The sequence below is a fragment of the Monodelphis domestica genome, chromosome X (genome assembly GCF_027887165.1).
Source record: "Monodelphis domestica isolate mMonDom1 chromosome X, mMonDom1.pri, whole genome shotgun sequence".
Lineage (NCBI taxonomy): Eukaryota > Metazoa > Chordata > Mammalia > Didelphimorphia > Didelphidae > Monodelphis > Monodelphis domestica.
The window spans coordinates 60417259-60442626 of NC_077235.1; positions in this window are offsets into that span (position 1 = coordinate 60417259).

A 25368-nucleotide genomic window follows, 5' to 3' on the forward strand; every position below is an offset into this window, starting at 1 on the left:
GTGTATGGTGCTAAGAAGCAAGGATTTTACCTGAGGCAAGCTCTCGAGTCTCCACAGCTGGGCTGCCTTCCCGGGGGTGTCCAAGGTCTGTGCTCCCCCACCCACCAGGGTTTTGAGTGTAACTGCTCTCAGGGGTAGGTCCTTGGTGGTCTTAGTCAGCTCCCAAGGCCTGGAGGTGCCCCTTGCTCACTCCAGAGGTGCCCCTTGCTCACTCACTGATTCTGGCGCACAGTGGCTCTGAGTGTCCATGGTCTGTGCTCACCCACCCACCCACCCACCGGGGTTTCAAGTGTAACTGGTCTCAGGGGTAGGCCCTTGGTGATCCTAGTAAGCTCCCAAGACATAGAGCTGCCCCTTGCTTGCTCCAGAGGTGCCCTTCGCTCACTCACTGATTCTGACACATACTGGATCTGATTGCCCAAGGTCTGCGCACCCCTGCTGACCCACTGGGGTTTTGAGTATAACTGGTCTCAGAGGTAGGTCCTTAGTGGTCTTAGTCAGCTCCCAAGACCTAGAGCTGTCCCTTGCACGTTCCAGAGGTGCCCCTCACTCACTCTTTGATTCTGGCATGTGCTGGCTCTAACTCTGGCTCCGTAGGTGGGGTGGGGAAGTGTAGATCAGCTCAAGTTTGGGTGGGAGCTTTTTCCACTCTCTTATAGTGTGGAAATGCCCAAACCCCACGTACCTTCAATGCTGCACCCTACTGTAGAGTCCCTTTGTTCTTATGAGAATGGTTTTTTGGGGTCTTTTTAGGTTGTCTATATCGGTGGGTCTGAGGAGGGGAAGTGTCCTGCTTCTAGACTGCTGCCATGCTTACCCCTATTTTATCTTTTAATTCCAAAAGATATACAATTTCTACTTTAAAGTGAAAATAAGTAAAAAGTTAAAGTTTATGAAAAGAATACAAAAACCAGCAGACTGCACACAAAGGCTGGAAATATAGAGAGATTTTAAAAAGTTAAGTAATTAAAAATGCATATAAAGATTTGAAATACTCTATAAAAGAAAAAGAAAAAAAACACATCTTCTCTGGTAGAAAGGAAGGGTCAAAAATTTTTACCAAAATTTTCCCGATGGCAGAAGTGACATACCCCAAATCCTTCAGATGTGGAAAGGATACTTGTAATTAAAATGGGAAGTTACCAGATAGTATGGCACTAGTTTAGTGCACTGGACTAAAGTCACTTAACCCTATTTGCCTGAGTTTCCTCCTCTGTAAAATAAGCTGGAAAAGGAAATGACAAATCATTCCAGTATCTCTGCCAAGAAAACTCCAAATGGGGTCACCAAGAGGAAGAAACGACTGAATAAAAAGATTGATTAACAAGAATAGCCCCACATCTCAGAGTATGTAATGATCCAGAAGGAGTTACATATAGCAGTTTGGCTCTAGGGTCATGAGCTAGAGCAAACTGGCTATATGCAGAGCCTTACATGGTATAAAATTGGGCTCTTCCCTTTTTAAGTGCCCCCTATAGAGATTGTACATTAGGGGCTTTCATAATTGGATAGGCCTCTTTGTGAGATCCTAGAGAAATTGGCCTTTTTTTTCCTTTCTTTCCTTGAAGATGTAATTGGACAGTCAGTTTTTTTTCTGTATATTTCCCTTATGAGTGAATTTCATTTAAGATGACTTTTGTACACTTTTGTATTTTGTGATTTGTCAAATATTTAAGTAATTTACTAGATGACAGAATCCTGTACAAGTACTGATAGTGAAACTAATATGGGAACTCTGGAGTTGTACTGTGAAGCATGAATCAGACTTTCTTTGTCTAGCATCAGCAACTTTTAAATTGATCAGCCAAAAATAAAAACACCCCTTCTTAACACTTTGTAAGCCATCAAGTAAGAGAAGTCTCAAATCACTTACTTGGAGAGCTCTACCCTTTTAACTCAATCAATCAGAAACTTGTGAATCCTGTGATAAAAAAGTTGACATCTTCAGAGGCCTACTATAAGAGCGGAGACCTTCAGAGGATGAGAAGTGGATCCCACAGACACTGCCCCCCTGGGCAGTGCTAGGCAATTTGGAAGCTGTGGTTGGTCCCTGTGAAGAGGGAAAGGGACAAGAAAGGATTATAAAAGTCCTGAATTTCTTTGGCTGAGGGTTGTCTTCTTTGGTAGTTGTCTTCGACTGGTGACCTGCCTTTTGGAGGTAACTTGGGACTTGGACTGCCTCTTGGGTGAGTGAGTAGCTGGCCTTCCTTTCCTGGTGTCTGGAGAGAGATTAGTTTCAGAGATGCCTTATCATCTTGGGGGAGGCTATGTGGGTGGAACTCTGGGTCCTTTGGTAGAAGGTTAACAAGTCCTGCTGGGCTGAGCACCAGAGCAATATTTAGTGTGATAGGGAAGACATCTTCTCTACCTCTTTTTGTATTCCTCTACTTTCACTCTTTCCACCCTTTTGTAAACAAAACTACTAAAAGTCATTTTGGTTTGGGATGAAATATTTTTAAATCATTGACCACAATATTAATTTAGAATTCTCACATATTTAGTCAAACCCTTAAATTTAATTCCTTACAGTATTTTTCCATAAGCCAGTGACTGCTTGAGAAATGTCCATATTTTTCTTCTTGAATTTAAACAGACCAAATCTTATTATAAATATTATAAACAGAGCAAATCCTATTATAAGATTCTTATGCATTACAAATTTGTAAGGTTCAGTTTGCCTATATGCCCAGAAATGCCAACTAACCAATCTTTGGCACCTAATTCTTTTTCCTGGGAGCCTTATATATCTCCTGGGCTTACTTGGATCTTGAGGGGGGAAATGTCATCCTCTGTTTCTGAGATAGGAGGTCAGAGATACTATACATATTTAAAGGTCCCTTCCAATTTGGAAGTCCAAGACTCCTTCAATTCTGACCTCATATGTCCTATGTCCAAAACTGCTTCCCGTTGTGCCATGCTTTGATTTTATACTACCAGATGCCTTCTGCAAACATATGAAACCACAGCATAATAGTAAAGAAACCCTGACATGCTGAGATTCACACTTAAGATGAGATTCATAACTTAAAGGCAATCACCACTGAGCCACCAACTTTATGAGCTTCCAAAGAAATAAATGCTGAGCCAAGCATCTCTGAGAGCCTTTTTAAGAGAAAACAGAGATCAGGATCACAAATTTCAGACTCCCGTGGATTTCAAGGAAACACTGATTGGAAATGGCAAAGAAGTAAAATCTCATTAATAAGCATTTTGCTCAGGATTGACAGAATTCTTTAACCAGGCAGCAAAGAACATGGTAGGTGTCTTTAAGTCCAGGCATATGACTTCCAGGGTAGGAAGCTCTCTTTTATGGGGACTCTCACTGGCAACTAAGTCTTAGAATCATCTGGGCCAATTGAGAGGTTAAGTGTTTTGCTCAGGGCAATAAAGATAATACATACCCAAGGTAGATCTAAAAGGCAGATCATTACAGTTTACAGCATCTTGTGAGATAGCTCTGCAGTGGAATGAGTGTTGGAACGAGAGTTGGGAAGCCTTGAATTCAAACCCCACCCCACTCCATGCAAAACCCAAGCTATGTTTGCCCCTATATTTTCCCTTGTAAAATTGGGATAATAACAGTATGCATCTCATGTGGTTGCTGTGAGAACCAAATGAGATAATATTTGTAAATATAGCATGATGCTTGGCACATAGTAGGTGCTACACGGATGCTTATTCACTGTCTCAATTTCTTCATATGTAGAAATGGGAATAATAATATCATCCAACTCCCAGGGATGGTGCAAGGATCAACTGAGATAATATATCTCATGTACAAACCTTCAAGAGTCATATGAAGGCTGGCTACAATTATTATAGTGTGTTGTCTTGCTTTCCTGATTCTGCCTTGAAAATAGGATGGGCCAGGAAGAATACATCGAAATATGGGAAGAGTCATATGAAGCACTGCTTTTTCAACATTGAATCAGTTTTCCTCTTAATTTTTGAATTCAGAGCAGTCGTTTTTGCTGACTGATTAGAGGGTGGTTAGAGGGTCCAATCAATTCTGAGCAAAATGCTTATTAATGAGATTTTGATTCTTTGCCATTTCTAATCAATATTCCCTTGAAACACAAGGAAGTTGTCTGATGTTAGTAATCTTGGGCTCTCTTGTTTCTCTCAGAGACACTCAGCTGGAAACGTATTTCTTTGGAAGGTCATGAAGCCCCATGGCTAAGTGGTAATTGCCTTTAAGTTCTGAGTTTCATGTCAAACATGAACCACAACCCATCAGTGTTTCTTTCCTGTCATGCTATTGCTTTGTGTTTAGAGATAATATCAGGTTATGGTAGATGGTACGGAGCCACAGATCTTCTGAAAGGTGGCACAGTGGATAGGCAACTGGGCCCAGAGTCAGTAAGATTTGCATTCAAAATCTGTCTTAGGCCCTTCCTAGCTGTGTGACCATGGACAAGTCACTTAGCCTCTCTCTGCCTCAGTTTAGTCAGCTATAAAATAGAGGATAATATTATCACCTACTTCCCAAGGTTGTGAGACTGTAATGGGATAATATTTGGAAGCACTTAGCATAGTACCAGCACATAGTAGGATCTTTATAAATATTTGTTTCTTTCCTTCCTTCTCTTTTCAAAAAGATAAGCTGGTGCAATGGAGTACCCCCTGGCTTGGGAATGTGGAGACCTTGGTTAGTGGCTCTGCTTCCTCTGTGATTTCAAGCAAGTCACTTGATCCTCTGAATCTCAGTTTCCACATCTAAGAAATACAAATATTAGACTAGATCAGGAGTTCTTAACCTTCATTGTGTCTTGTACCCCTGTTACAGTCTAGTAAAGCCTATGGGCATTTTTAGATCTCTAGGTCAGTGACAGCAAACTTTTTAGAGACCAAGTGCTTAGGGGTGAAATTAGGTTTGTTGACTGAATATATTATTTTAGTGGTCAATCCCAATAAAATACTCAAGTCAGTTGGGATTTTTATGATGGTTTTAATTATAATAGAAGGAAGAAATTTAGAAGAGGAGAGAGAGGAAAGGGTATAAGATTTCTCCAGCCTAGCCTCAGTCAAGGGAAGTTCAGAGGCCTCAGCCAAGGGGCCTTCTCAGAAGATTAAATCTAGCTCGGCTTCCAGCCACAAGGCCTCATCCAAGATGAGGGGCTTCCTCAGAGGACAGTGCCTTTCAGGAGGTCAAGGAAAGGAGGAATCAGCCTATCCCCTCACCAAGGTTGCTCAGGGAAGACGCCTCACCTAAACCATGCTACAGAACCAAACACTGCCAGCACACCAAAATGCTACCCAGAGCTCCCAACATCACAGGGAGAGAGACAGAGAGAGAAAGTGGCGCGAAATAATAGGCAGTTCTTTACATCATTTCCTGAATCTCACATGTACCCATGATAGCTTAAGCTTGGTTTAGGACAGCCCAGGGGGTCTGTCAGTTGTTTCTGATTTGTCACTTGCTAGCACATGTTAGTCATAGGCCACCCTCCTCACAGTTAATCCTTAAGTGGGAATGTATCCATTCCTGGTTGCTAGAATTCTAAAGACTAAGCAGGGTGGAGTAAATCTAAAATTTACAGTGCCCAAACTGCAACTCTCAGGCTACATGTGAACCCCACCCCTTACCCCAGACAGGGGAGGGAGGAAGTGCTCCCATTGGGCTACTGGGCAGAGGGGAAGGTCATGTGAGAAATGTCCACAGGCACATGTGGAGAGCAGGAAGGGAGCAGCACTCTCTGGCACGCATGCCATAGGTTCACCAACAAGGGCCTAGTGCTATGTATTTTCAAATACAAAGGAATGGAGCAGCTAGGTAGCACAGTGGATAAAGCACCAGGCCTAGATTCAGGAGGATCTGGGTTCAAATTTGGTGTCAGACACTTCTTAGCTGTGTAACCCTAGGCAAGTCACTTAACTCCCATTGCCTAGCTCTTACCACTACTTATACCTAGCCCTCGTGATACTTATATCAATTCTAAGACAGAAGGTAAGGTTTTTTTTTAACAAATATGTACTTTACAATATATTCAAAATATTATCAAAATATTTAAAATACAAGGCCATGGACTCCAGATTAAAAACTCTTGGACCAGAGTGGCCCTGAGGTCCCTTCCACTTAAGATGTCAGCTTTGTCCCCTCTAGTTCTGTTGTTCCATAGAAATTTTCCAAAATGAAGGTTAAATAAAAGTACTTTTATTTTTGCAGATTACTCAGAAGAAAAATAAGAATGTGCTTTTTCCCCCTAGAAATTGATGATTTTTTTTAAATATTTGGGGGACTAAAATCCAAGCATAAAGGTCTACTTAACACGAGCTCACCTGACAGCCCATGCTGGCTTTCTGTTTGCTCTTTTGTTCCTGGCCCCCTTCTTCCTCTAGGCCTTTCCTCTTCCCTGGGAGAAAGCCATCTGTCTGTCTATATGTGTCTTCCCCATTACAGAACCCAATCTCTCACCACCTCCAGGCCATGCTGCTTAAAGAATCTTCAAAGGGCACTAACATTCTCGTTTGGAATTCCTTCTCCCCACTCTCCTCCTTAATAGTCTTCAACCCACTTTCTATTAGTTTGCCTCTTTCTCACTCCAGATGCCTTTCCCTGCTTCCTCCTTCTCAGCCCCACATCCTCCTAAATCCTTCAGGCACCAGATTTCAAGTTTTCCCAGTCGAAAGGAAAACACACACACACACACACACACACACACACACATTCAATGGTACAAGATATGGAGAGAACCTGATCTCTAAGGGCATCTTGATTATCTCTGTGTTACCCCTATCCTGTCCTTGCAGAGTCTGAGCTGGCAAAGGGCAAGTGAATCACTGAATGCAGATTAACAGAGGAGAATGGGACCTTCAAACACAGACAACGGATTTGGGGTTCATAACTTAGGGTCTGAGCACCAGTTTTTAAAAATATTTTGATAACTGTATTTCAACATAATTGGTTTCCTCTATAAACCTAGGCCCTAGCAATTTCACTTTAGGCATTTAAAAACATGATTCTGAGAAGAGACTCAAAGGCTCCCCATGACTATCCAGGGGACCCCCTCTAACACACACACGCACAATCTCCGAATGGCAGAGTGGAACAGGTATTGTGAATATTGTAAAGTTTAAAATTAATTTTCATCTTTATAATATCAAATTCCGGGGTTCAAGGGGGTCTGCTCCCAACAAAATTAATGGAATTTCTGAGTTTAAAGGGACTTGAGAATATAGAATGTTCAAATTAGAAAAGATCTTATAAAATGAAAGAGCCAGAAGAGCCCTTAGAATCAACCCAACAAGAGTTTATTAAGTAGTTATTATTGTGTCAGAGGCAGCATCAGAGTGATGGCTGGAGAACCCATCTCAGAGTCAGGAAGATCTAAATTCCAGTCCGCCCTCCAATACATGCTGACTGTGTGACCCTGGGTAGATCACTCACTCTCCCAGAGCCAGACTACAAGTTGAAAAGTCAATATTAACCTGCCTTTGTTGAAAGAGTTCCTTAATAGAGGGAAGAGGTCCTTATAGAGGTAAAAACATACATTTAGTAACAAATAATACTAATAATATACTAGGCATCCCAAGTATAGAATTAGAAGGGACCTTGGAACTCATTTAGTTCTAGTTCCTCACTTAAAAGATGAGGAAACTGAGGTCCTGGGTGGGAAAGTGATTTGCTAATTGTCACATAGTTAATTAGTGACTTAAACTCAGATATCTCCATTTCCAATTACTGCCCTATGTGAGGCCTTGAGGCATTTCCTCATAGTGGAGACAGGTCTGCTTCTAGTCCCTCATGCTTTCTCTTCTAAAACAATTGTCTTAGAAATGGGATATCCAAGTCTTTATCTCAGCTCAGCCACATTCCAGCTGTGTCACCCTTGACAAGTCAATCAACCTCACTGAAACTCAGTTTCTCCTCTGTGAAATAGGGATAGTTCAACCTAACTACCTATCTCACAGGTGAGCAAAGGACTTTGTAAGTACCACATTCACTTATGAGTTACTGTAACTGTTAAGCCTCCATGGCATAGTGTAAACCTACCCTGGAGTTGGAGGTAGGAAGGCCTTGGTTCAAATCTCACTTACTACCTTTGTGACTTTGGGCAAGTCACTTCTCTGCCCCTGGACTCAATTTCCTCATCTATCAAATGATGGAGCTGGCCTAGAACCAAGGCATCTTCTATCTTTAGATATGTGACCTATGTGTAATGTTGGACAAGTCGCTATTTGTCCCAGGGTGTGAGTTTCCTCAATTCTAAAATGAAAGGCTTGGACTAGATGACATTTGGAGTGTTTTCCAGCTCCAAATCTAAGATTCTATGGTCCATATTAAGTAAGGAATCCAACCCTAAATCTGAATTCAATGAATGTTAGATGTTTATGAATAGAATAGAATTGTAAACAAGGGTGTGCATTTGTAAATGGCCAGCTGGGAATACATGAATATGCTTTGATCTCTTTAGTATATGCTCTAACCACTGTGCAACATATACAGAGCCTGTGGGAATCCCAGAGTTTCAACCTTTTAGATTCAATATTCTTCCCTTTAAATGAAAATGTTCCCCTTTGTTTGACCTGCATAGTGATCAGATCAACTACTTCTCTTGCCAACTGGTCTGTCCCACAGGTGCTTCTACTGACAGAAGAAAGCCACATGTGGAGACAGTTCCTTTTCCAAAAAGAAGAGAATAAAGGTATTGCTAATTAGCCAAGACAAAAACAAATCCCAGTTGATGGCAGTTGGTGTGGTGTGTGTCTGAGAAGTTTTTGCTGGACATTATGGAATTTTAAATAAACATCCAAGGAAACTTCGTGTCTGAGCCCAAGGTTGACGGAGAGAAGAACAATCTGTCCCCTCTCCTTTCCCCCTCTCCACCCCATCCCCTTACACTCACACGTCAGTATGGAGATCTTTGGAGAAAGGGCCCATTTCATTGCATTGTGCTTTCTCGCCTGGTGCACAGATAGACACTTACTGTCAGCTGTTTCTCTGCCCCACTGCTCACAACCCAGACCTGTGCTGCCAATTTTCCCTGCACCAGGTGTGAGTGAGAGATGGAGCGAAGATGCCACAAAGATCTTCGCCTTCCCAGGCTCCTATCCAGCATAGAGAATAAGCCTTGGGCACATTGGTTCTGCCTGTGTTTGTCAATTTACTTCCATTGGCTGCATTTTGAATCCTGTTCCTAGCCAAGTGGAGGTTACTTTGGGGACTTGGAGCTAGGATACGGAGTTTTCTCAATTGTCACAAAAAGGTTGAAGTTGTTGACCCTGAAAGGGCCTCTCTTCTCTTTGACAACTATATTAACCTTTGTGATTTCATTCAGAAACTGGAAACCTCCCATAGCCCCATCGTTAAGTGGATTGCTTGCCTTATTCATTCATAATTCATTAATTTACCAAACATTTATTGATCCCTGAGAATATCTGCAACCTTGTACTGAACACTGGGGGAAATATGAAACTGAAGCAAGAGAAAGCTTCCATCTTAGTCTGGGAGAAGAATGAAGCATGGGTCCAACCAAATGATAATCAAACTGTAAGAAAGGCAAAGAAGCAGGCAAGAAGGTAGGCAAAACACTATGAGAATCATGGAGGAGGCACTATCATTCTCATCTTGGAGTGTCATGGTAGACTCCATTGAGGAGGGAGAACCAAGGTTGGATCCTGGAAGAAAGAATGATTTCAAGAGACAGAGACAGTTGGGGGAAACTAGGTAGCTCAGTTGAGAGCCAGGCTTATAGATAGGAGGTCCTGGGTTCAAATGTGACCTCAGACACTTCCCAACTGTGTGACCCTGGGCAAGTCACTTAACCCCCATTGCCTAGCCCTTACCACTCTTCTGCCTTGGAACCAATACACAGTACTGACTCTAAGGTGATGGTTTAAAAAGAGAGACAGAGTCAGAAGGCAGGGAAAGGGTGAGTAAAGGAACAGAGGTGGTAGAGTGTAGGATGAAATGAAGGAAAGACAAGGAGAAGGTAGAATATAGAAAGTAGACTACATGGAGAGCGTATTCTGTGTATGTGATAAGGCTGGTAAGGTAGTCTGCAGAAGATTCGGGGTAGCCTTGAATGTCAATCATTGAGGACTTATTAAATCCTGCTACATGCCAGGAACAGTGCTGAACACTGAGGATACAAAGGGAAAAGGGAAAACAACTCAATCCCTGAAAGAGCTTTCATTGGAAAAGATAACAAGTTTGCATTTTAGGGATGCTTTATTCACTAGGCAAGAAGGAGGAAGGCTTCTATGCTGGAAGTAGAGGGAGGGCTGGTGAATCCATTTGGCCTGGCTATTAGAAAACTTGAAGATCTCACTGGAGATTGGCAAACAGAGGCTGGAGGGCCAGATACTAGGGATGCTCCAGGGGGAATCCTGATCTAGGAATGATTTGCATAAGATGGATCGAAGGCCCAGAGACTGGAGCTGTGAGAGACCTCAGAGGCCACTGAGTGTGACTGCTTTTACAGGCAAAGAAACAGAGGTGTGGGATCCACAGTTCCCTTCCCACTCTTAGATCACATGACTCTATGACTATAACTTAAGCAAAGGGATTAACAGGGTGGGAGAAGAGCAACACGTAAACAGATGACTCTATTAGTGACAATTTGAAGAAGAGAGAGAAAGCAATAACATTAAAGGCAATACAAAAAGGATCCCCATAGTATATGGCATCAGGACTCATAAGGCTTGAGTCTCAGCCAACTGAATCATTGTGGAGGTAGAAACTTAATAGAGAATTGGCTTTCATCCCCTTACCAAGGGGCCAGTAGGCATGGCCATTAAGAAAAGGTTCCGCTCAAAGACTTAGCATCCAGTCATTTATCAAACTGATCAACACCAGTTCCGAATTTAGAAGACAGGTTAGAGGGCTGGCCATGTCACTCCCTGTGTGACCTTGATAAGTCCTTTCCCTTCTTTGCGTTTCAGTTTTCTCCTCTCAAAAATTCAGGAGCTGATCTAGCTTTAAAGATTGTGACTCTTGTGGCAATGAGCCTGTATTTTCAAGCAGAGACAACTTCTTTAGGAGTAAATGCAGGAAAATGAAGGAACAACTTGTTTTGGAAGAATCAACTGTGTTTGCATGTCCAAATTACCATAATGGCAATAAAGCAGCAGGCCTCCTCTTTAAAGCCTACATAACTCAGGAAATGCCACTCTCAAAAGCTGAACTACAATAAAGAAGAGGCTTCTAGAAGACAAAGTTGGCATACACAGGATGCTGCCAACAAGAGAGAACTGGCATCCAATTCTGCATTTGTCTACTGATTTGTCTGATGACTCACCACCCAGACAGATCTCACAACAGGATCAGGAAATGAAAATCTAATCAGGACTTTTCTCCTTGACTGGCTCTCATGCTTTGTGCTTGCCAAACTCCTGACAGGTTGTAGAAGTCCCACGTTGCAAGGGCCTTTGGAAAGATCAAACATTCAACTCATTTATTTTACAGAGCAGAAAACTGAGGCCCAGAGAAAAGGGAAAGAAACTTGCTCATTGCCCTCATGGGAGGTAACATGGCATAGTGGGAAGAATGAAAGATTAGAGTTAGATGATCTGGATTCAAATCTCACCTCTGGTGCTTACTCCATGGATGATCTTGGGCAAGTCTCTTAACCCATCTAGGCACTGGTTTCTTTACCTATAAAATGAGGATGTTGGACTACATGATTTCTGTGATGCCTTCTGGTCTTGGTCTATGGATCTATGGTCTAACTGATCATTACTTCTTCCATAAGCTTGTTTCAACTGCCTCACAACAAGGGCCTCCCAAGCTTCGTGAGAGTAGTACAGAAGTCAAATGGTAGGGGGCTGAGAGGTATGGAAGTAGAGCCAGCAAGTGTAAACCCTCTCTTTTTTTAAACCCTTACATTCTGTCTTAGAATCAATACTATGTACTGGTTCTAAGGCAGAAGAATAGTAAGGGTTAAGCAATGAGGGTTAAGTGACTTGCCCAGGGTCACACACCTACAAAGTGTCTGAGGCCAGATTTGAACCCAGGATCCCCTGTCTCTAGGCCTGACTCTCAATCCATTGAGCCACTGAGATGTCCTCTAGATCTTCTCTTTCAAGGAGTTTGGCAGTCAAACAGAGATGATGATAAAGAATATTAAGAAGTCATGAGCCAGAGCTGGTTTTTTAGATGGATGAGGCCTAAGCATGTTTGTAGCCAGAGAAAGAACCAGTAGAGAGACAGTGACTGAACATAGGATTGTTTTTGTTTTGTCATGTCAGTTAGTAAATGTCTGAGATTGAACTCCAGTCCTCCTGACTCTAGGCACAGCATTCTATCCACTGCACCACCTTGCTGCCCAAACATAGGATAAGTAAATGAAGATCAAGAGCTGGAAGGAACCTTAGGGGCCCTCTAGCCTGTAACAGGACATGAATGATGACAGGAAACAATGAGTCTGAGTGACTTATTGTCTAGGTAGTTAAAAAGAATGAGTCAGTGGACCCCTCTCACTCCCCCACCCCACTCCACTCGGTCCAAAGATCCAGAATACAAGTTAAAGCAAATTTTATCCACAAAAACAATTAACCAAATCCAAAAGTCCAATTAATTATAACAAAACCAATTAGCCAGGATATAAACCAGAATATAAAATTAGGCAACCTAATTTCTAATTGTAGGAAAGTTATGGGGTTTTCCAAACTGGAAGGGAGAAGGAGTAGGCGTCAGACCTCTCTTCATATAATGAAAAACTGTTGATTAATTACATCCACCAGCATGAATGAAACAATAGATGATCCATTTACCATATGGATGAATAACAGAAAAACAACAAAATAAAGGAGTACATGTGGCAGAACAAGATGGAGTCTAAATTCACAGGATCGAATCTGATCTGTCCTGCTTCTCATTGGTAAATTAACTGCATTTTACATGTTGTTGTCATTTTATCTTAGAGTCCAATCTACTCATTTTATGAAGCCTAACTGAAGCCCAAGGAGGGGGAGTGACTTTTCCAAGGTCACATATAGGATTAGAGGACCACAAGATCTAACACTGGAAGAGGCCTCAGAAGCCATCTAGGCCAACCCCAACCTTTTACAGAGGTAGAAATTTGGGCCTTGAGAGAGGAAAGTGGTTTAGGATTATGGCTCTAAAGTTGAAAGGGACCTCATACCATCTGGTCTAGACACCTCATTTTACAGACAATGAAACCAAAGTCCAAAGAGGTTAGGTGACTTTTCCAAGGTTACACAAGTAAAAAGAGTTAGAAATAGTATTTGAATCCAGATCCTCTGTCTCCAGAGAATGCTTCTAGCCTATGGTCACTGTTTTGGGTGGTACATTAGAGTTGCTGAAAATTGGAATTCTACATCAAAAGGCAAACTACTGATAAAGGTTCAGATATTCAAGCCCTACCCCAAAGTGCAGTATGTGATAGAATTTCAGGCAAATCTCAAGAGAAGCTAGTCATCTTGTGCTATGAATTGAGAGGGCTGTCTACAAGTATGGGGGGAAACTGAGGCTCCAGCATCAGCAATCTGTCATTTCACCAAGCACCACTCCTCAGCAATATGTTGTCACTTTTCATTGTTGGGCCTCACTTGGGCTCTTCCTGAGGACATCTTGGCTGGGGAAACTGCCAGATTTGGGACTGTCCATATTTAGCTACCAAGGAAAAAATGCAATTGAGCAAGTGGGGAAAAAATAAAACAAACAGGAGGGAGCAACAGGCTGAGTGAGCTGGATGAGGCTTCTTTGAAAAAAAGTGCCAGACTCAGAGAGAAGCTTTATGTGTCTTCCCACTGGAACTCTATGGGTGGATTCTTTGAAATCTGCCTCCACTATTCTCAGCCCTCCATGATCTTCACTATTGTTACCATGGGCAAGAAGGCCAGGGAGGTAAGCCAAAGGGGTGGGAATAAGAAGAACAACAACAGAACTTATACAGAGATTTAAGGTTCGCAAAGTGCTGTCCATAAGTTATCTTATTTGAACCTTATAATAACTGTGTGCTATCATGATACTAATTTTAGAGATGAAGAGACTGAAGCTGTCAGAGGTTCATCACAATTACCCTGTATTCTAATTATCTCCAGTTATAGAATTATCTCTGACGCTAACAGAGGTTAAATAATTTGTGTAAAGTCATAGGGCTAGTAAGTGTCTGTGATAGAATTTGAACTCAGGTCTTTCTGGCTCCAGGACCAGTGTTCTCTCCCTTACACCATTCTAGGTGAAGAGAAGAGCCAATGGCTCTAACAAAGAGCACCAGCAGCAGCTCTTGTGCCAGACTCATTATCTACTCTGAATTGCCCTACCTCTCTGATCCTTCCAGCCTTGCCCAACTGTTGGGTTTCCCCATTTCATTGTCTCGGATATGTGTAAATAGAATTTTATACCCTTGGACTTCATCTCTCAACATCCCTTTCCTTTTCAATCCCCACATTACAAGCTTACGTTATATCAATAAAGTTGTGTGTAACTCCTCTCTCTCTCTCTCTCTCTCTCTCTCTCTCTCTCTCTCTCTCTCTCTCTCTCTCTGTCTGTCTCTCTCTCTCTCTCTCTCTTTTCTGGTGCTTTAAAGTTTATAAAACACAGTTCTTGCAAAAACTTCTGCTAAAAGTAAAGAAGGTATTATACCCATTTTATAGATGAGGTTCACTGTAGCATCCCCTTCTATCTTGTTCAGGAATTTGCCCCTTCAGTCATCTGCTCTCTTTTTCTTCAATGATTCCTTTCCTACTGCTGTCTCCAAATGTGCCTAGACCTCATTTCCCACCCCCCCCAAAAAACGAAGAAAAGTCAAAAGATTTATACGATTTGAAGAGAACCCAGGGGAATTGTGCATCGGATATGGGAGGGGGTTGGAGGGAGGGGAGGAGAGGGAAGGAAGGGAAAGAACATGATTTTTGTTATCCTGGAAAAATGCTCTAAATTAATCAATTAAATAAAATTTAAAAAATAAATGAAATAATTAAATTAAAACAAACAAACAAAAAAACAAAGAAATAAACCCCCCACCCATATCAAGAATGCTCTCCCTTCTCATTTCTACCCCTTAGAATTCTTAGGCCCCTTCAAAACTCTACTCCAGTACCACTTCCTTTGATACTCATGAGGCCTTTCCAAACCCCCAATTCTCTCCTCATCCTCCCAAAATGACTTTGCATATCCTTTGGGGATGATTCATCAATGTATGTGTTGTTTTCCCGCAGGAAGAAGCCATATCCTTCATCTCTCAGTCACAGGATTTGTTTTCTGGGCCTAGTAATGTCTGGCATATAAAAGGAACACTTAATAGGCATTTGCTGAATTACATGGAATTGAGGAAGCTGAGGCTCAAAGAAGTTGGGACTTGCCCAAAGGCACACACCAAGTGTCTGAGAAACCATTTGAATCTAATAGTTATTTAGAGCATCCTATGTGTCAGGAATTATATAAAGAGCCAGGAATACAACAAGGAAAAAACAAAGGCCATGCTCGCAAGGAGCTCCCACTCCAAGGAAGGAGGCCACAAATACATGCATGGATACATATAAGACCCATACAGAGTACATGGAAGATAACCTTAGAGGAAAGACAACTGGGGAACCAAGAACAGTTTCTAGAAGAGGAGATGGTATTTGAACTGAGTGAAGGAATGCCAGGAATTCTAAGAGTCCAAGATCAGAAGGGAGAGCCTTCCAAGCATAGAGGACAACCAGGGAAAAGGCATGGCTAAATGAGATGGAAGGAACCTCATGTACAGGGAAGAGGAAATAGATCAGTACTATAGAATGCGAAAAGGAAAGTAATGTCTAAGATGACTGAAAAGACAGGAAGGAGTCATCTTGTAAAAAGCTTTAAATGCCAAACAGAAAACTACATATTTGGTCCTAGAAGCAACTGGGAGTCATTGAAGTTTTGAGCAAGGTGAAGACAGGAACATCATGTTGACAGCTGAGTTGAAGATGGATTCAAAGGGGGAATATTTTGAGGTAGGGAGGTCAATGAGACCCAATAAGACTCATGTCTTCTGACTCCAAGCTCAGTGTGTTTTTTACAACCCAAGTGGAACAGAAGTTGGCATGAGAAGACATGAGAATCCAGAGAAGTGGCCTGGATGTCTTCATTCTCCTTGCCCAAATAAGAATCACATTTCTATAGAAATTGAAGTGACACAAAGGGTTTTATTCACAGCCATCCTGTGAAGCAAGTATGATTTATTATCCAGCACGGAGATGTTGGACAGCTTGCCTAGAATCACACAACTAAGAAATATCAGAGGTGAGCCTGGGACTCCAATTAATTCTAAGGCAGCATTGCTGTTCCACTGCCTATAGTTGACGGCTCATTCTTGCATTCTGTAAGACAATAGAACATATTCTTCTCCTGGTCATGGCTCAACTTGACTACAGTACTAAGTCCATGCAATATCTGAAATCATAGAGCAGCAGCAGCAGGAAGAAGAGAGCAGGAGCAGCAGAAGCAAGTGGCAGCTCCAAAGAGAGTTCAGAATCAGAGTTCATGGGGCAGTGAGGATAGGGTAAAAAGCCGTGACAGGAAAAATGGGGGGTTTTTAAACTAATCTACTCAGAGAAAATTAAGGGTTTCTGAACCCCACTTTTGGTTGACATAAGTGTAGGATTTAAATTAATGTTGAATATTTCAAGTATTGCTTTTATAAAGTTTATTATTTATTATTTATTTTTATTATTTATTTATATATATATATAAATATTTATATATATATATAATATTATTTATTATTATTATCTGACAAAATAGAACCGCATGACTAAGTTTTCTACCTGCTCAAAATGCCTGCTCCACCAAAGCTGCCAACAGGAAGGAAAAGAGTGCTAGACACAGAACTCCACCCAATTTATATCCTGTATATGTCAGCACATAAAGACAGGGAATGAGTGGGGATCTGGGAATTGTAGTTTTTGCTGGGAATCATAGTTTTTAGAGTAACCAATTCTAATTTCATAGTTACTATTTTTCTGTATGGAGGAAAAAATGTCCTATCCCATTCTGACTTATACTACATCTCTCTACTCCCTGGCTTTGGTTTTGGTTTTGTCTGGGGAAGGGCCTAGCCATAAGAAGTAAAGCCTAAGCTTTAAGTAATTTGTCCCTGCACTCTTAGGGCAAGGGTATAACCAGCTAAAGAGTATGAGAAAAAGGAGCCTACCCCCTCATTAGAAACCAGGCCCCCTCAGGACTGAAATCAAAAGGGATTCCTTGGAACCACAGCCTCTTAGGAGAGAAGAGGTGGAGTGGTTGAGTCCCCTGGGTTCCTTAATGTTCTAACTGAATTTATTGCTTGCCAGATTCTGTGACCCTCTATTAAATGTTGGGTGTTGGAATTAGGATTGCCTAAGTCACTATTAAGGCTCAAAGTCTATTGTGTGTAAAAATAGACTCGAATCTAGGACTCCAATCCCCAGAATCCTTTGCTCCACTTCCCCAGAGTGCTTTGTAATCACACTGAATTCTTGCCTGGGCGAGAACACAAATGATTATTTAAAGGAGTTCTCCACCTACTGAGGGGACTTTTGGACTTCCGTTTTGGAGCAGACGCATCTCTTCCATGATGTGAGATTATCTTGTCTAGGCCTCTCTGGCCTAGGCACGTGTTTTCTTATCCTGTATTTTCTTTAATCCTTAATCTTTAATAAACCTCATAAAAATATAATACTCCTTGCAGAGAGAAACTAATTTCTACCTCCCTCAGTTTCCCTAAATTTTAAACTTTACAGTTGGCGACTTAATGGGAGAAAAAGACTCTCAATCTTCTTATTCTTTTCTGATCTTTAGTTCAGCTTTAATAGGTAGTGCCTAGAATTTTTTAAGCCATGTTTCTCCAAGATGCTTTTTTAGAAAACCATCTTGATAAGCTCCTGCCTGCAGCCCCCGATCCTGACCTCTCTCCGTCCTCACCTGGTCCCGGCCCTGCCCATCCTGGCGGCCCACTCCGGCTCTGGCTCCTGCTCCTGGCCTCTCACCTGGTGCCCGATATTCAGGCCCTGCCTGCCTGTTTCTACGCACCAGACCCACGAGCGCGACCCTAGCCTGCTCATCACCCAGATCCTTGGAGCAGATCGCACAGGACTCATTTCTACCAGCTGGTAACAGGGGTATTGACCACGTGGGCAGATCATAGGAGGGGAGAGAGAAGAAACAGACTTTTTCAAGCAAGAATTTCAAAGCAATGGCTATTTTACAAGGATGCCTTTTAATTGCATTGATCCTTTTATTGACTTCACCTGTGTTCCTTTCAGCTAACTTTGGGGAAAAAACTCTGCTTTTCAGCAAACTGAGAGCCAGGGTTAAAATCTTGCCTCAGATACTTCCCAGCTATGGGGCCCTATGGGTCCCTTAACCCCCATTGCTTAGCCCTTACCACTCTGACATTTAAATGGATAATGAAAAACAAACAAACAAACAAAAAAAACCCCCAAGGAACTTTAAAGACTGGAGGTTATACATTTTAAGACATTTCAGACTCCAATGGTTTATAAAAATCTCTGTATTTCTATTGCATTTTGATGTTTGCTTGGTTTAAGATATACCTTTGTGATTTTAAGTTCATATATTATTGGATTCAATATTATTCTGTTACACTGAATCATTTTAATGTACTTGGTTAACTACTGTTAAATTCTGTTGTTTTTCCCCTATAACTGTGCTGAACAAATATTATTGTAATTAAGCCCATATTAAAAAAACAAAACAGCCTTTCTATTTTGACTTTGTAAATTGACACATAGAGGATAGATGGACTTCAAGACTGGTTATAATTGTATAACAACCTTTGGAAAAATTAATGTGCTAAATATCTCAAATGATTTTAAGGGTTTTTAAAACATGATTTTTAGAATTTTTTTAACAATCTCTGGTTATTTTGCCTGCCCCTACCATGAGGTGTAAGGCTCACTCTAGTAGCTGAAGTGAAATACATTTTATAACCCACAACCTTCCTGCATTTCTAAATATGTGAATGGAAGTTGGGGCAGTTAATCTCAGGGCATTTGTACCCCTAAAAAAGCCTCCAAAAAAGGAGCACCTCTCATTTATACTCTTCAGCTCACTATTTTACTTCCACCAGAATGGTATATAGATTTCTTGATTATGTTCTTAACCCAAGATGAGTTTTACTTTGTTTAAAAATATGTTTATTACCAAGGTTGAAAGATTTGCTATGATGTGACAAATATCCATCAATTCATAGGTTTTAAAAATGCCATACAGCAACTTATGTGAAATATGATAGTGTGTTTGTTTGCTATTGTAATTAATTGGGCTATTGAGAATTTTGGGGATATTGATACCACATATTTGTACTACTGTTCTTTAAAAATGAAAAATTGTTACCTTGTTCAATTCATTTGCATTCACTCACAGTAGATCATGGCCAGGCATAAAGAGAAAATGGATCTCGTTTTTGGTGAGAATGCCTTGCATTTTATATTTTCTTAGCTAACACAGAGTGTCAATGATTATAAGCTATATTTTTGAATTTTTAAAACTTTTATTATTATATTTTTCTTGCATGTACAATATATCTTTTCAGGTTTTTTATATATTTTTCTCTCTTTTTTATATTTCAAGCACATGTCACCAGCATTAAGATTTTCTTTAACCTTCTGATTTTTCAGTAATATAAGTTTAAAATACATTTTGTCAATGCATGCCCAAAAAGCTAGAAGACTATAAAAATGATGCCACTAATTATTTAAAAAATTATGGGACTTTGCTTAATGATTCTGTCTGATTCCAGGACAAGATATACACAAAAGAGCCATTGCACAGAGCCAAAGAAAAGCCAATCCAGGATGCATTGATGCACTTCTAGGCCAATACAAAGGTCTTGAACCTAGCGTGAAGACTCGAGGTTACTGTTTTAACATGTTGTTAAGATGTAGGCTTTCCTTGTGTCCACACTCACTCTGAAAATACTCACAGATCAGTATCCCGGAAACCTTGGCTCATATAATCTGGTTCCCTTTTCTGCCTTTCATAGTGTTGTAACTTTCTGTAGTCCTGGCTACTGACTGGGTAAATGCTTAGATCATTTAATTGGGCCCTGATTCAAGGACCTGTTATAGATTTATTTTTCTTTTTACTTGGAATTTTTACACATAAGACTTTGATAGTCTATATTTTCATCCAGAAATTTTTCTTTTCTTTTGGATTTTTCTGATGTTTTTGTTAATTTCTCTTACCAATTGATTCATATACCTCATACCTCAGCCATGCATCCCTAAGTGATCATGTATTTTTCAATCACCCTCTTAACGGGGGAATGTAAAAAATATCATTATTTAAATTGCAAAGTTTAAATTCCTTTTCAGAAGAATTTTAGGTTAAGAAACATGATACCTCTCTGAATCCAGAAACTGAACTGTTGGAGGAGACACCATGAAGATGCCTCCAGATCACAAGCTGCACAAAAAAAGAAATCCAAATTGAACTTTAGGTGTGGTTGATTGAACATTTATTTGTATGTATACTTTCGTGCCAAAGGGGACTGCCCCCTAACTGGCTTTTTGTCAATGCATCCAGCAATTATTGTTTTTTTTTCTCTTATCCTCAAATTACTGTAATGTTTAAGTTGATTATGTTTTCATGATCCTTTTTGGGGAAACTTCTCTTCCCCAATAATGATCAAACAAGGGAATGTAAAAATAGACTCAAATCTAGGACTCCAATCCCCAGAATCCTTTGCTCCACTTCCCCAGAGTGCTTTGTAATCACACTGAATTCTCGCCTGGGCGAGAACACAAATGATTATTTAAAGGAGTTCTCCACCTACTGAGGGGACTTTTGGACTTCTGTTTTGGAGCAGACGCATCTCTTCCATGATGTGAGATTATCTTGTCTAGGCCCCTCTGGCCTAGGCACGTGTTTTCTTATCCTGTATTTTCTTTAATCCTTAATCTTTAATAAACCTCATAAAAATATAATACTCCTTGCAGAGAGAAACTAATTTCTACCTCCCTCAGTTTCCCTAAATTTTAATCTTTACATGTGGATCTTCAGAATTCTGTGTCCCAACCATCACTGAAGATAAGGCCCCATGTCTCCATAGAGTTCTTGAGGGGTTTCAGGGCTAGCAGCCAAGAAAAAGTACTCACCATAGACTTGTTTGGAGAGTTCACTTATCTCCTCCTTTTGTGACACTGGATACTCTGTCCCTCCACAGCTACTTCAATGTGGACTTTTTAATTTGTAATTCACAGATCTGTAAATGGAAAATGCCACTCTTCAGCCACTCTGACTCCTGATAGCCAACAATGTGTCTGTCAATTCCCAGAGCCCAGATAGAAAATGCTCACTAATATCTTTGAGAATGTTTGCCAACATGATAGGTCACTGATGTTGCCTTCACACTAGACACTGCTCTAAGGGCACAGCTCTGGCTAAAACAAATGTTCTCTCTCTCTAATGATGATATCCAACTCTGACCGTACCAATGAAATTCCCCACAACATTCTATAGACAAACTGTTTCCCAACAAAGGAATATGTAGTGATTTTTCATATATACTGAAAACAACAGCAGAAACAAAAATATCAGTGGGTAGGAGAGGAAGTCTAGCTTGTAGGTAAAAACTAAACACCTTTGAACACTATGCCACCATAATAGACTTCTTTTCAGTTCATAGGATTATAGAGCTGGAGATGGAAGGGGACTTAGAGGCAATTTAGACCACACACACACACTGTACAGATGAGGAAATTGAGGAACAGAAAGGTTAAAGTGACTTGTCTAAGGTTGCACATATAATCTCAAGATCTAGAGCCAGAAAGGATCTCAGAGGCCAGCTAGTTCAAGCCCTTTATTTTACAAAGGGAGAAACTGAGGCCCAGGGAGATGAAATGAATTAGCCAAGTTTCATTTAGAAATAGAAGGGACCAGAGAGGGAAAAACCGAGGCTTACAGAGGAGAAGTGACTGGCCCAAGATCCACATAGGATCCATTATTCTAGCACTTAAGGGGAACTCAGAGACCCTCCCATCCAAACATTTCATGTTACAGAGGAGGAAACCAAGGTCCAAAGAGATGAAGTAACCTGAGGTCACACCTAGGATCATGAATTTAGAGCTGGAAGGGGCTTCAGAGGCCATTTGGTCCAACTCCCTCATTTATATAAGAACCGAGCCCCAAAGAAAAGGAAGTGATTTGTTCACAGTCACACAGCCAGGAAAGAGAAAAGTCATATACTTAATCCAGGTCTCATAACTCCAAATGAGGTGCTTTTCTGACTGTATCTTTCCAGTGATAGGGAGTGAGGGATGATAGATGGATAGTTGGAATGCAGCATGACTATTCATGAAATTCCACCAAATCCAAGAACAAAACCCCTTCCAGAATGTTGGATCCATCTACTATAAGTTTCCTGGCAGAACATGGATGAAAAAGAGAAGCCGTTCCTGAGACCAGAGAAGACCACAGATAATTCCAAAAATACATCAATAGGTAAACTAGTATGTCAGAACTAGAAAGAGTTCAGCCAGGCATATGAGAAGCCAGGGACCAACAAAAGGGAAGGTGAGAACTATTAAAACCTCTATAAAGTGGCTTCAGTCATTGCCTTCCCCTTCCCCCTTGTTCTGAAGAAAACTTAATTTTACAAAGCCTATTTTAAGTACAGCAGGCTTTGAACTTCCCGAATCTTCACACTCTCCCATGTTCTTTGCCAATAAAAAAACATCACATTCACTGCAGAAAGCTAGGGTTCAGAAATCTCCCAGTGAACTTCACATGAATTGAATGTAGCTCACAGTTTCTGACAGTTTCTCACATCACTATGATGATTTTTTTAAAGATTCATATGGCAATGTGAGAACTCAGAGACATGGAGCGTTTTCACATTTTTAGGGCTATAGGAAATGACAGCCTATGGTTCTCTGTTCCTCCATCCACCTTGTGCTGGTCAGACCTTCCACATTCCCCATGATCTTCTGGCCTAGATGTGCTTTGGAGGTAAGATTGGAGTCCAGTTCATCTCTATTTCCAGGCCTGACTCAGTCCTTGGTGCTTTGAAAATGGTTTGTCAGACAAGAGAAACATTTTCTGATCAACTGTGCCATTCGGGAGCTGGGAGCTATTTCCAAAGGCAGCATACTTACCTATGAAGGCAGACAAAGGTCACACCCTATGTGCAATGGCTGCTAAGGAAATGAGGGAGCAGACATTTTGTTTTACGTTGATATGAAAGAGATAGAGAATGCCAGAGCTAGAAGGGAACATCTAGTCCATCTCCCTCAAGGTACAGAAGGAGAAACAAAAGCCAAGAGAGGCAATATAGTAGGGGAAATAAAGCAATAGCTCTATTTAAAATTCTGCCCCTGACTATATGGTTTCTGTGGTCCTTACTTACTCTCGATCTGGAATCCTAGGTGTGATCTTGGGTCAGTTTCTTTCCTTCCCTGGGCCTTAGTTCCCTTCTCTATAAAATGAAGGGGTTGGTTAATGGACTTCTCCATTAGTGCCAATGCAATGATCCTGAACAACTTAGAGGAATCTACTAGAAAAACCACTATCCACATCCAGAGGAAACACTGTGGGAGTAGAAACACTGAAGAAAAACAACTGCTTGAATACATGGATTGAAGGGATGTGGTTGAGGATGTAGACTCTGAATGAACATCCTAGTGCAAACAGCATCATTGAAATAGGTTCTGATCAGGGACACAAGTAACACCCAATGAAATTGCGTGTCAGCTGCAGGAGGGGTGAGTGGAGGGGAGGGAGGGAAATAATGTGATTATTGTAACCCCCCCCCCAAAAAAATAAATTAAAATTAAAACTCTAAAAAATAAAAATAAAATGAAGGGGTTGGACTGGATGGCTTTCTGAGGTCCATTCCCATGTCTAGGTCTAGAATCCTTCATGTGGCCTTGGACAAATCAATTTACTTTCTGGAATTTATTTTCCTTCTAATATTATACTTGGAGCTAAAAAGGACACTGGAGGTCACTCAGTTCAGCTCCATTTTACAGATGAAGATTCCTAGCCCTTATTATTCTGCTACACACCCACCCTCCCCACCCCAGCCCATTGTAATACAAAGAAATTCTAGTATAGTGATCTCCTTTAGGTTCATTATAATGGATTCCTCACCAACTTCAACAAAGGCTTGATGAATGAATGAATGAATAAATGAATGAATGAATGAATTGCTCAATCCCAAAGCTTTCCTATAGTCCATCAGGTCTACTAGGTTTTGCAATCACAAATGATTCAACCTTGCTCTGCAAGTCCCAAATACAGCTTAGGCTCTGCAGAAGGTGCTTTCTGAAAGGCAAATAAGACATTGATGCTAACTTCACATTCTCCCCCTTTTTGTCCTATTGGACCTTGCCTTTGCTATTCAGTGCTCTGAAGAATTACCTGAATTTCTGGTGTTGATTTAGAAACACCACATGGCCCAAAATACCTTCACTGAATCTTCTTCAGCTCTTTGTTTCTGTATAGAAGATAATGGTACTGCTGGGGATATACTACTATTAATTTCCTAGAGGATCAAATAAGAACTCCCTTGTTTGATATTTTAACGGTTCTTTATAACCTGCCTCTACATACCTTCTCTATTACACCTAGATTCATTTACCACCCTCTGTAGTCTGGCCTTCTTGCTGTTTCTCAAACATGACATTCCATCAACCATCACAAGGCCTTTGGATAGCCTGCCCTTCAGGTCTCCTAAGCCTAACCCTCTTCTCATCTCTAGTATCCTTCAAGAATTGGCTCAGATCTACTTTCTGCATCATCTTCCCTGACTTCTACAATTAATCAGTAAACATTTAAGTGCCTACTATGTTCCAGGTACTGTGCCTTCTCATTCCCATAATTACTGTAAGATTAAAATTAAGATACATCTCCAAGTATTATATTTTACAAGATTTATTAATAATCACATTTGATTGACAAGTTGAGGAAATAGAAAAAGCTGTGTAAAGAGAACTTTTCCCAGACCTCGAAAGCGGGAGGAGAGAGAGAGGGCAGAGTTATAGAAACTTTATCTACAAAATGTAAGGATGAAAGGTGGGGATGAAAAAGGAATGCTGGGAAATATAGTTCAAGGGTACAAAATTCTAATATAATATACATTACCTTGTACATATTTTGTTTATACCTTTATGTGCATATCTCCCTCAATGAAAATGCATGGGTGGGACTGTTTTACTTTTGGTTTTGTATCTCCAGGGTCTGGCATTCTGACTAGAACACAGTAAGTGTCTAATTAATGGCTCACTGATTGATTGTAGGAAAAGGAGAAAGTGGCTTGCCAACATCTGGCTTCTAATAGCTTGTTCATTCATTTCAGTCATGTCCAACTCTTCATGACCCCGATTGGGGTTTTCTTGGCATGGGTATTGCATTGGTTTGCCATTTCTTTCACTATCTCATTTTACAGATGAAGAAAGGGAAGCAAACAGAGTTAAGTGACTTGCCCAGGATCA